The sequence below is a fragment of the Lates calcarifer genome, linkage group LG5, assembly GCF_001640805.2.
Source record: "Lates calcarifer isolate ASB-BC8 linkage group LG5, TLL_Latcal_v3, whole genome shotgun sequence".
Lineage (NCBI taxonomy): Eukaryota > Metazoa > Chordata > Actinopteri > Centropomidae > Lates > Lates calcarifer.
The window spans coordinates 3,298,139-3,310,758 of record NC_066837.1 but is presented as its reverse complement, the minus strand read 5'-3'; the positions used below and the strand labels follow the sequence as shown (position 1 = coordinate 3,310,758).

Below are 12,620 nucleotides of genomic sequence, written 5' to 3'. Positions count from 1 at the left end.
CTGGATTTAACAGCTCCCCTCCTTTTCCCTTTGTGTTTTGTGGTCGATCCAATTTAGGAATTTTCAAAAAGCATTTCACAACAGAATGTTTTTTGATCATTTTGCCAATTTTACATGAACTACCGAATTTCTCTTCAGTGGAATGGAATCTAATCATCATTAAATGTAATAAATGTACTATAAAATATATTTACTTTTTTTTTAATGTCCTTTCTTATTCTTTGATTAGTGGCTATAAAACAAATCTTGATGTGATGCAGATCTATAATGAAGACTTGGTATTGTAAGGTATGCGGGGACATGGGTGAAAAGGACATCTTCAAAACAGACTGAAACTATCATGAATTTTAAAACAAGACACCTCAGTAGTCCATTTCTGAGGTGACGTCCTTTGTTTGATGTAAATATTAGATGTCTGTTGTTGTTTCCTTTATTTTTATTTTATTATCTAAAACACATCTTTTCTCACACACACACACACACCTTCTGGTCTTCCACCTGTTTTCCCTCTGCCCTCTCATCAAGCTCAGACTGGCTTTGCTTTTACTATTTCTCTAACTACTGCTCCATCATTCTGCTTCATGTTTTTCTTCCCCTCTCCATCTCTTTTTGTCTCAGCAGCTGAGATTAAGGCACCGCCTCCCCCCAAATACTTCATTAGCCAAGGAGTCCTGTTGGATACATTTACACTTCAAACACTATCGAGGGAGAGGGTAAGAGACACAGATAGGGCGAGAGAAAGGCAAAACTACAAAGATAGAGTGAGAGGAAAAGTCTGTCAGACAAAACAAGTTAGAAAACAGGAGGAGACAGTTAAGACAGTGCGTGGGTGAGACAGAGTGATGGTCTTGGGGAGGGCAAAAATTCATAGGCAAGTGAAAAAGATGGAATAAAGGATGGAGTATGGAAAGTATGGCAGCAGTGAAGGAGGGGTTGATCAAGAGAGTGGAACAGAGAAGAGTGAAGGGCTGAGAGAGGCTATAAATTAGAGAGAGAACAGATGAATGAACGACATACTAGGGGGACTGAGGAAAACCTCAAGTTTCCAAAAGCAGTAAAGGCCAGAACACCCCTGTTTAAACCGAACCAAAAACTTCACTCATTGTTCAAATGAACAATTAATGGATTTAAGATCTGACCATCAGTTTAGTTTGCACTGAAAGTGTTAGAATATAGCTATCTATACAGCCCACATAAGACCTTAAGTTTCACCAGCTCTTCACTGCATAGCCATGACCTGAGGCACATTTTTACCCTTCAGGTCTATTTGGTTCCATTTTGCATGCATAAGTATTGACACTGAGGGAGGACTGAAGCTGCTGCTAATATGCTGCTTTCACTACATTTCCAATGTAGTCTCAATGATATAAATGATTTCCATTACACTGTGAAGTGTAATTTCCTCCATTTGTCCATTTGCTTAACAATGAGAAAGCGGTGTTGTAACTGAGTCACTAAACTTTGAGTCCTGGTCAAGTCTCAAGTCCCCAGTGTTCACGTCCGGGTCAGCAAAGAAGAGTCAGAATCAAGTCCCCATTACCTGAGTCCAGGTAAGTTTGCCCATTGTGGGACTAATAAATATAAATAAAATAAATAAATCTTATCTTAAGTCTGAGTCATGAAAGTTAAGTCTAACATTAACTGTTACTGAGAGTGTGTACATGAATCCACATGTAGGCTGGCGAAAACACACGCCTGCCTTTGCACAATATTGAATAATGTTACAGTATGAATAAAGCTATCAATTTCTTATGCCAAATTATTATTGCAAAACAAGTCTGAGTCTGCATCTCCAACTTCAGAGTCTGAATGCAGTCAGTACTTGAGTCCAAGTCATCAGTGCTCAAGTCCAAGTCGAGTCTGAGTCCTGGACTACTGAGTACCGAAAAAAATGACTACAGATGACTATATATAAAATGAGTAAAGCACATTAACACAATATAATTTCAAATACAATGTTTTAAACAGACATTATCATGAAAAGCACCAGTTGTTTGTGAATTTGACAAATAAAAATGGTCACATAAATGGTCATGTGATTCAGGAAGGGTTAGGGTTCAGCTGGCTACAGTAGCTGAACTCACACCTACTTATGTAAGCTTCTGTTTCTGGAACTAGTAGTCAGCACTTCGACCAGCAAAATTAGCTACCACTGATAGCTGCTCAATAACATACTTGTAAACTTAATGTGTGGCTGGATGACAGCATTACTTGGACAGATGTCTTTGGTCGACACAGCAATGTGCAAATCAAGACGTTTTGCAAAATGTTCACTGACATTGTATTTGTAGCCAAAATGAGACCAGTGTTGTTATTTAAATATACTGTATTTAAAGTATAGAGTTTATCAACCACTTTATGTCATCAGAAATGTGGTGAGAGTACTGCACAACTGAGCATTTCTTATGTAGTGTAATGATCTTATTTGGTTTGGTACATAGCAGGCTGTTTTCATCAATATAAACTGAGGGATGATGATGCTCTGTAGTATCACTACATTTGCTTTGGATAATTATACACCTCACTGCCCAAATCCCACTTTAACCCCTGGATATTAGCAAAATTGTTACTCCCCCACAGCACACAGCACATACTGTATCTGTGGGGGTCTGATAGGTTGGCTGATTAATTCCAGGAATCAGTGACTACCTTGCCAGCTTGATAAATATCTGACTTTCAAACATCATTGTTTTATACTCTGTTTTGGAAAAAGGACTCCCGGCTTATTATGAGCTCCTGATCATTTGCCTTCTGGATTTGCTGGAATGGCACACATCATGTGTGGCACACATCATTTGGCATGGCAACCACAATCGCAACTCAGGCTTGGCATGGCTTCCATGTATGGATCAGACCCTGCATATTATGGAGTCAGCTAAGGCCAATTAGCTAGTGTCAGGCCACCACCTCAAAAAGACCAGTGAAGAAAGAGCTGCTGTTGTTGCAGTACTGACTGCCAAAAGATGTCAAGGTTGACCTAATGCCTCTTTAATAACTGCATCTTCTTCAGCTAAACTGAACTCAGCAGGAGCTCTCACAATAAGTGGTATAATTACAGACCCAGGCAGCAGGCCAAAGTTACATTAAGGGAATTCAGAGTGTTATCCAAATTATCCAGCAAATATTTTGCCTGTAATAGTCCTTTTTTGTTTGTTTTTTGTCTTTGGTTGCGTTCTAGCGTGAGCTACCTGTTTAATCCTATAGAGGCAAGGAATGTAAAACAAATAGAGTTGGTATACATGAACGTGTGTGTATGTGTTTACCTGTGTGCACACAAGCACCTGGGTTTGACAGTATTTGGTAAGTCTTGGCCTGATCACCAGCAAAGCAAGTGCTGACCACCTGCAGCAAAAAAGAGAAAATAAGAGTTGGTGAGGTGGGAGTGAAAACAGATTACAGGCAGTGCTGAATAAATGGCTCTTGAGTTTGGACATAAATAGTGGGAGACTGTTCACAAAAGAGCAGGCTGTGCATTCATCACAAAAATAAGAACTTAAAAGTTTGACTTTAGACTTTATGTTCACATACTGCACAATGATGTACGTTTTCTCCCTTCTTCATAGATTGGAAGGGAGGAGGACTGCAGATGTACAAAAGGAAGATGGATGGTTGACTGTCAGCCATCCTCTGTTTGGGGTTATCTGAGGAGACAGCTAAAAAAGCTGGCCAGAGAAATGGCTTTAAGACTATAAGTCCTAAAACTCCCATCAGTCATGGTCCAACTTCCTGTTTACAAAACAACTCAATTACCCAAATGAAATTAATACTGTAAAAGATTTACATAAAAATATCCAGTCTGCCACTTTATCATTGATTGATAACTTTTTATTTTTGAAAGTTGCTAGTTCTGAAAGTGAAGTGAAGTTGATCAGTTGATTTCTCTCTCTGAGGAAAAGTCCACCACTGTACCCAGTGTTGTGTAATAATGTTTATGCAAGCAACACTAGCTGTTTATTTGGAATGACAAATACACGGAGGCATAAGTCAGTAAATTGAGCAGCTTTATTACTGTACTTTGGACCACTGCCCAGCTGCCGAGTATTCAAAAACTGTTGAATACTAGCTGGCAAACTTTAAGCTAGTATATGGAAAGAAATAACAACCTGTCTTTCCTCTCAACTCCAGTACATCTGCTCATTAGCAAATGACAGAAAGCTATGGTTGCCTTAATCATGCCTTTACCCCTTTAGTACTGTTCATCTGGGCAGATGAAGATACAATCTGAAAACAATGCTACATATTGTTCATGTTTCTCATCAAATGCAGCTTAGTGACACAAAAGACAGGGTATTTTGGATAAAAATAAATTAAAGCTGACATCAGATAGCAAGCAATTCCTTGTGCTCGGAAAGCCTATAACAGCAAAGTCAACTGAGGGTAAACTAAAATCTGGACTGCTGCTGATTGTCATCTGTTTCCTCCTGTGTTCATTGCTGGTATTAAAATCCTGGCGAACTGTGCTTGTAAGTCAATCATGCTTAGCTTGAGTTACAAGAAATGGAATCAGATTGAGTTTGACTCCCCCTCACTGCGAAAATGTCAAAGCAGGCAGGATGACAGGTTAACAAACCTCTACCCAATAAATGACTGACTTGTGAGTCCATATGACCTTTGTTTACAGGCCTTGTTTTAATGGCTATTCTCCAGAAAACCAGACCAGCACAGTGACGGGACTGTGGGCTGAGTTTTCAGTCTATCAATCTTAATTCTACACATGAAGTGACATACACTGTTTGTGCCAACCTGAACTGGTGGGTTGAGTAGCAGGAAAGCAAAATGCTTCATGTGCCAACAGGGAGTGATTAGCATATGTTTATTACATCCCTGTAGGCACTGATTTGGTTATTTGAGGGCAAAGAGACATTAAGGTTAGATATTTAGGGTACTTAATGTTCTTAGCTTAGATGTCTAGCCATTTTCTGACCTTCAAATTGCCAAATTAAAGCTGACTGGGGTGGTTGTCATAGCTACATCAAAACTGAAAATTGTGGTTCTCCTTAAAGCAGCTCATCTTCAAAAAGAAGGGTAAGTTAAGCATGTATTTAGTGTACTGAAGACCTTTCCTCTCTGGTTTGGACCAAATAAAGCAAACTGGGATCAGAACTTTTCTGATGGACTATTTTTTCTTCCAACATGACTTGGAGCGCTCCAGTATCAGTAAGCCTTCTTATCACTCGCCTGTGTAATTTGTCCCATTAGGATTCTGGCCCTGTAATCCCCAACCATCATCACAGGTGGATGCTTCCTTCCACTTTTCACACAGAAACAAGATAAGAAGTTTGGGAGCGCCTCATCTCTATTTTCAAACACTCTCCTGGCTCCTAAGTGCTCAGTGAACAATCAAGATCCTCCGCTGATAGCGTCGCCCCAGCCCGGATTTATCTTGATTACCATCCAAAAGCTTGTTTTTCTAATGGGACTTGGAATTAATTTTTATCTCCCTGCAGAGGGGAGCAGTGCAGGTTGGTTGGCTACGGATGGAAAAAAAAAATCTTCTGAGACTGAGATGGGGAAAGATGGTGACAGTGAGAGAAAGCCAGAGAAACTAAAAAGGAGACACAGGAAAAGAGAAAGCGATGAGATGGGTGACAGAGATTAGAGGGTAACAATCAGAGAAGCAGGCCGAGCGAGGACCCATTCTTAAAGTTGTGTTTTACTGATTTTTCTCGTTCCCTCCGTTTTGCTTTCTCCCTTTGCTGTGAGAGATGTTGTGTCTTGCAGCGTGACTCTCCCTTCAAACCCTTCACATAAAGACTCTTTTGATCATATCTGACAGAACAGCTTTCTCTCCACCTATCCCTCTGCCATCATCATCTCTCTCTCTCTCTCACGCCTGTGCTCCTCAATGTCTCTCACTCATCTCCCTCTCATTAAACATCTTTCCAGCTCAGCTTTTATCACTTCTCTCCTCACAATTCTGTTTCTTGCCAATTTACTGTCTCTCCACCAGTCTCCCCTTCACACCATCTTGGCTCTCACAGCACCCTCTCTCCCTTCCTCTGTCTCACCGTCAATTCAGTTTCGATCAATACAGTTTGTTCAGCTGAATTTGATGTTTGATGAGAGGTACAATTCAAAAAAAAAAAAAAAAGATTAAAATGCAGAAATAATGACTTGGGTCTTTGTTAAGTATAATTTCAATCTGCATGAATGTGCCTTTGCGCGTGTGTGTGTGTGTGTGTGTGTGTGTGTGTGTGTTTTGAATGTGCACTGGATTTAATTCATTTAATTTCTGCTGTACTTATATGGCCTGAAAAGAAAGAACCTATGTCAACCAAACATTAACAGATGATTAATATAAGGATTAAACTAAAGTCAATATGGAATCGTGCGTTGTCTGAGAGTCTGATCAGATCACCTCAGTCCTCTTCCTTCTCTTCTTTCTGTTTGATATCATCTCCCTATTCTGCTCTATCTCTATCTGTCTTTCTGCCTCTCTTGATCTCATTTTGATTCAATTTTAGAAGCATTAAGATAATTTGTGTTTGAAGCATAAATAGAGCAAAACATGCAGTACCAAGAACACAAGTAAACATCTTTGTTCTTGTCCTCTCTTGATCACTGCCTAATTCTTCATCCCAGCCCTGTTCTAGAAATTGCATTTCTATACAACTAAACTGCAATAGCAAGTAAATTTTCTAGGAAACTTGACTGCTCACTGGATTATGCTCAAAAGAATTTTTTTTGAATGAATGAATGAAGTACAACTTGATTAATTTCAGCAGGTGGTCTGAGGTGGATCAAGAGTATGACTGTCACACCAGTGACTGCGGTTCACATGCAGAGTCCTGTCTGCGGTTATAGTTAGGCAACAAAAGCACTTTGGTTAAGGTTGGGCATCTTAAACATTTGGTTAAGGAGTGTGGACAGTAGATTGTGGACAGTCAGGTCTCTCACATTAAAGTCAGATGTGACACATGTACCTCACCACCTTCACACCCTAACTTCCTGCTTTGCTACACAACAGAGACATTACTTCCTGCACTGGTGCTGAACGTTGAATAGAATGAATGAATAGAAATAGCAAGGTTCAAAACAGTCCAAAGTGAGAGTAATTACTGGGATTACTGAGCCAGATAAGCAAGGAATTCAAGCATGCTGGGGCTCCAGAGGAACCATAATTTGCCAAAGTTATGGCCTTTTTTAGCAAAACATTTCCAATATTACTCTTTCTGAATGGGTATTTGAAACCTTGACAATAATGTTTAAATCTTGTTGAAATATTTATCTGTAAATTAGAGCCTGATAAATTTAAGAACTGACCAACGCTCTTTGCACGTCTCTTTTGTCTTTTCTGTCTTTCTACATTATTTTGTGTCTCTATCCTCATTACCTTCACAACGCTTGGCCAAAAGATGTTCATCTTGGACCTCAGGACTCCAGGAGCCCTGCTGGTTTCATTATCACATCTAATCAGGGGCTGGTATACACCTGCCATCCCAGGTGAACTAAATTAAAAGCAGCTAAGAAACCAAAGAAAGGTTTCTCAGGCTATAAACGATGTACCTTCTGTTTGTTGTCTCACATCAATTAGAACCATTGGAAAGCTATTCACAGGCAGGTCAAAGGTCAGTGACAACCACCAAGTATCACCAAGCTGACAAATACACACATAAACTGAACAATAGGTGGCCAATTGCAGAATAACCCAAAGCAGCTCACCAGAAATCTGATTTCAATAATATTTGCTTAAAAACAGGAGGCTACATTGTTAAAAAGACACTTCATACATCATCTGTAAATGGAGAATCCATATATTTGAATACATTTCTGCTCTGTAAATAATATTACAATGAAAACAGACTCGACCTGCTCCATTTGAAAAGTGCCCTTTAGTTATGAGTTGGCGCTAAACAAACATTATTTAACAACATTTATTTAACTTGACTCAGTGACGCAGTGATTATTACATTTATCTAACAACACACCAAAGTGAGGAATCAAAATTCTCTAAATCAGATATTTTTTCATTGTGGTTAGTAAATGCCTTGTCTTAGCAGCATCATGAACATATCACCAATATTGCCAGTATTAATAAAGAGCTTATTACTTGTATCAGACCAGAGCTCACAGCCAACACATCAATTACGCAACGTGTAGGCCAAAATGTCTTTATTTTTTCCAATGTTAATTAACATCTGTTGTGTAAACATGCTTATACTGTGCAGCTTCTTAGGAGTAGCTGGGTTTCAGCACCTCTTTTTAGGACATTTTAGTGATTCCCAGCTGTCGAGCTACATTTCTCCAACCAGCCACACCAGTTACAATCCCACATCTTAACTCTGCCACCCAAAACCTTTCAGCTAGGTGGTTTGCCCAGGACAGCAGCAATATGTGTTCCTTTGTAGGAACAGATGTCTTTGGCGCTTTGGGTGAATTGGCCCGTGATGTACTGTGTAATGGCAGCCATTTTCAGATGGAAAGTCTATAAAAAAAAAAAAAAAATGGCGAGCTGGCTGCTGCGAGATGCAAACTGACTTTTTAACCCGCCACCATCTGTCACTGCCTGGATCAGCAGAACCACCGACACCTTGGCCTCATAAACACTTTGATTATGCTCTCTGTAATTAATGGTAGCAAAGCTTTGGTGATGTGCAAAAAAATAGTCAGCAAATGACGCCACAACAGAGTTTAGGGAGTCGAGAGATGTGAAAAAGTGAGCACAGGCTAAAAAAGTAGAATGTTCTGTTCAAAAGCACTGAATACAGTAGAATGGCATAGAATAAAATACCATCAAAAGAGATGACAGTGAAATAGACATTACTAAGGCACAACACAGAGAGAACAATAAAATATATGTGACTGAAAAAAACCTGCCCTCACCTCAGCCTCATCTTAAAATCCATTTAGTGGCTGTAGTATGACTTTAAGGACATTTTAAATAGAGCCTGTATAAATAAATGAATAACAGCATTACCTGGGTAATGGAGGGTAAAAACCAAAGATGGGGCAAATATGCCACATCATACATTACACACTTTAGAACTCATATTGTATAAGGAAAATCAATAACAACTTTGGTTTGAGGATGAAACCCTCAAACCACTTCCAATAAAAATTCAACAGTCTGTTGGATGTGTATACCACACTGTGTAAGATGATGACACAGATCATCCCACGCCTTCCAAGTGGATGACCTCTGGGTTAATAAGGCCCACATGTAGACTGTGGATGAGTAATTTGGCTCTAAACCGTAAACTGAGCGTGTGATTGAGCAAGGGTGAGGGCAGCGTATACGAGTGAGATGCAAGGAACATTTTGTACAGATGTTGATGGGATCTGTTAGATGTAATGGGAACCAGTGACCCAGTGAAACCATTGTTGATGGGCAGATCAATACACAGCATGACAATTGAAACCAGCATGTGGTCGTGGCTCTGTAATATCCCACAACCTGTCCAACTCAATCTATCCGCCTAAATTCTATGTATCACCTATTCATACTCTTGCCCTCCTTTATATCTTTACTCCTTTCATCTCCACTACCCACTTCACTTCTTTCTTCTGCCTCGTCTCCTCTTTTTGTCTATCTCTACTTCTTGCATCTTTAAGTGTTCTACACCTTCTGTTCATCTCTCCTTCCTTTAATCTCTTCTCTTCCTCCATTTCCTCTCCAGCACTTCATGTCTCCAATCCTTCTATACCATCTCTACGCTCCTCTCCTGCCATCTCTCTTTTTCCAGCAACGTCGTTCAGTAAGCCTCCACCTCCTTTTGTCTCCCCCCGCCCTCTTCTCACCCCATCCCCTCTCCAGTCGTGACTGAAATGGCTCTCTGTAGCCCAGACTTCCTCCCTTCGTTTTTCTTCCACTCCTTTACCTTCAGTACAGAACACGACTAACACGACTCTCTGTCCAGAGGGAGCCAGCTGGGAGACCTCGGGCCATATGCTACAAGAGGAGGGAGGGGAGGAGGAGTGAGGCTGAGAAGAGTAACAGCTATGCTGGAAAGGGAAAACAAGGGATGGAAAGAAAGGGGAAAAGGGGATGGAGGAAACATGAGAAGAAATGGGAGGCAAAAGAGGCAAAAGAAAGGTGAAAAATAAGAATGAAAGGATGGCAAAATGATTGGTAGAGGACAAGAAGGGAAATAAAGCGACTAAGAGAATATATCATGAACTGTAGGGTGGAGAAGACAGGAAAATAAACATGATGGGAGGTATGGAGACTGAGATGAAGGAACAGAATGATGGACGAGAAGAGAATGGGAAAAAGCAGCGAGAGAGAGGGTGAAAGAAATAGTTTCCCTGTCTTCTCTTTTAATGTCTGTACTTCATTGCCAGTTTGGGATCAGCAATTTATCTTTGTTGCTTTGGTCTCTTAACCAAGTCAAGAGACAGCAGCTAAAGGTGGGAAATATAATGACGTTCACACATAGACACACACACACCTGAATTTACACGCTCAATATTCAGTTAAATCTGCTCATTTATAAACAGCAGAGGTGCCTCTGCTCTCACTCTAAGTTTCTCAATGTTTTTCATTTCACTGTTGTTCAGTTTCATTTCTGGAGTCATTACTTCATATGTGCATGTCACTACATTTATGCAATACTTAGAAGGACTCTCATATACATAATGCATCACCTAAAGCCCCATGACCAAAACCCTTAATCATCACATGCTTAACCTCGCCCATAGCCTTGTGTCTAAAACTCTTATCCATCCAGTCTTGACTCTGAATTCAGTGTTTGACCTTGTGAAGAATGATGGTGCATATGTGAACAGGTTTCTGTCCCCATAAAAAGAGGCCACACATGCACATGTACCTTACAAAGTTCAATTTCCGTAACCCTTAACCAACATAACTACATGCCTAACCTGAACCCCAACTCTCCGCTGAACCAAAATCTAACCTTATCCAAAAAACCAAATAACAACCCTAAAATAAATAGCTAGCCTTATGGGGAGCAGTTTTTAACCATCCCCAGGTGGGAGGTGGATGCCAATAATGTGGCTATGTGAACAAGGTTGTCCCCATAATAGCATTACACGTGCATGCACTTGTGAGGACTCTTATTAAAATATCACATTCCCTAGTCCCTATCTCTAACATGAATTAGCATGACTACCATCTCCCAACCCTCACCCTAAACTTACAGCTAATTCTAAGATTAATCCATAAAGTCTGAACACGTAAATAGCTCTTTGAAGAACTGAGTGCTTGACAAAATGCTGTCACTTCATAAAATCTCCTAACTCTCAAGGTCTAAATGAGGTTGTACACCAAGTCCATTTCTTCAAAGTCAGATGTCTTCCATTTTTTTTTTTTTTTTTGTTAAAAAATGCCAGAGGAAATTGTAGTCCTTACCCAGAAGTGATTCCATTTTTATCTAATAATTTTCTCAAGCCAACAGTGTAGACGCAGATTCCCTTCAAGATCTACTTTCTGATGTCAAAAGCCCATTACTACAAATGCTGTAACTCTAGCCCAGCTGATCCTGATAAGCAGCTTGCAGTATACTGACACACAGCTACACTGATATTGCCTGAGGGAACAAACAAATGAATGAACTTAAGAAAGCTCACATTAATCCCAAATTCATTCATGAACACTAAGGGACAAATATAACAGAATTGGTGTGCAAACGCCTTAAAAATTCACAAAGCAAACCTCCCAAAGATGGAAGTACAAAAGCACACCCGAACACCACTAAAATCTAAATTGCAATTTTTCAGCGCTGTTAAGACAAAATTACATCTATCTTGTTATTAAGTTCTCACTGTCTCTTTCATCTCTTGTCTCTTCCTGCTTTACACATTTACCTTCTTTCTCTCTCTCGCTCTCTCTCTCTCTCTCACACACACACACACACACACACACACACACACACAATTTTTCCCTCATTCACTATAGCTAGTAGACACAGTTCCATTAGTTGTGTGAAAATCAGTCTAATCTCTGTCCCCCCTGCAGTCCAGAGAAGCACAGTTAGTCTTTCATCTCTCTAAGTCATTAGCTCTGCCGGGCTGTCAGTGGGGCAACACAAGTCCTAACAACATCACAACATCAGCATCTAAACACACACATACACTCACAAACACAAGCTTCATACATGAACAGTCTTGATACATGTGTTCAAACTCTAACAAAACACAATTCATGAGCCATGACTCATAAACACATCCAAACACATGTGCACGCACTTGCTGTGAACACCAGCATGCAGTATAGCCACATGCAGTGGCCTTGTTGCCTGGTAACAAAACTTATTTAACAAAAATCATTTCTTTGAACAAAGTGATAAGAAGACACAGAGATGTAGAAGAAAAAGAGGCAGAGAGGCAGAAGGAGAAAGAGAGAGAGGGAGGGATAAAGAGATAAAGTAAAATATATGAAAATGAGACAGCAGCGAATGAGAAGAATTCAAAAGATGGGCTGAGATTTGAAAATAATCTCAGGCGAGCGTTCAAAAGTTTGTTTTAAAAACTCATTACAGTGGCAGAAAGACAGACTGAGGAGAAAAAAAAGATGAGCAGGCAGCGATTGCTGATGTAAATAGGAGCTAAAAAATTCTTTCTACATGTGATGCACTCCCATAATGGGCACACTACACACAGAAAACTGACTCACTTCCAAATGATCTTGGATCTAATTCAAACACAAGTATACATTTATTGAC

At 39.9% G+C, this 12,620-nt stretch overlaps 1 protein-coding gene across 1 annotated transcript in view; it reads right to left on the bottom strand.

The window, feature by feature from the left end:
• LOC108880837 (protein phosphatase 1 regulatory subunit 29) overlaps positions 1-12,620 on the bottom strand; it is a 148,566-nt gene that overhangs the window by 96,613 nt on the left and 39,333 nt on the right. The window contains exon 4 of the mRNA XM_018672558.2: positions 3,264-3,342. The gene's annotated coding sequence lies outside the window, so the exon portion shown is untranslated. The remainder of the gene's footprint in view (positions 1-3,263; positions 3,343-12,620) is intronic.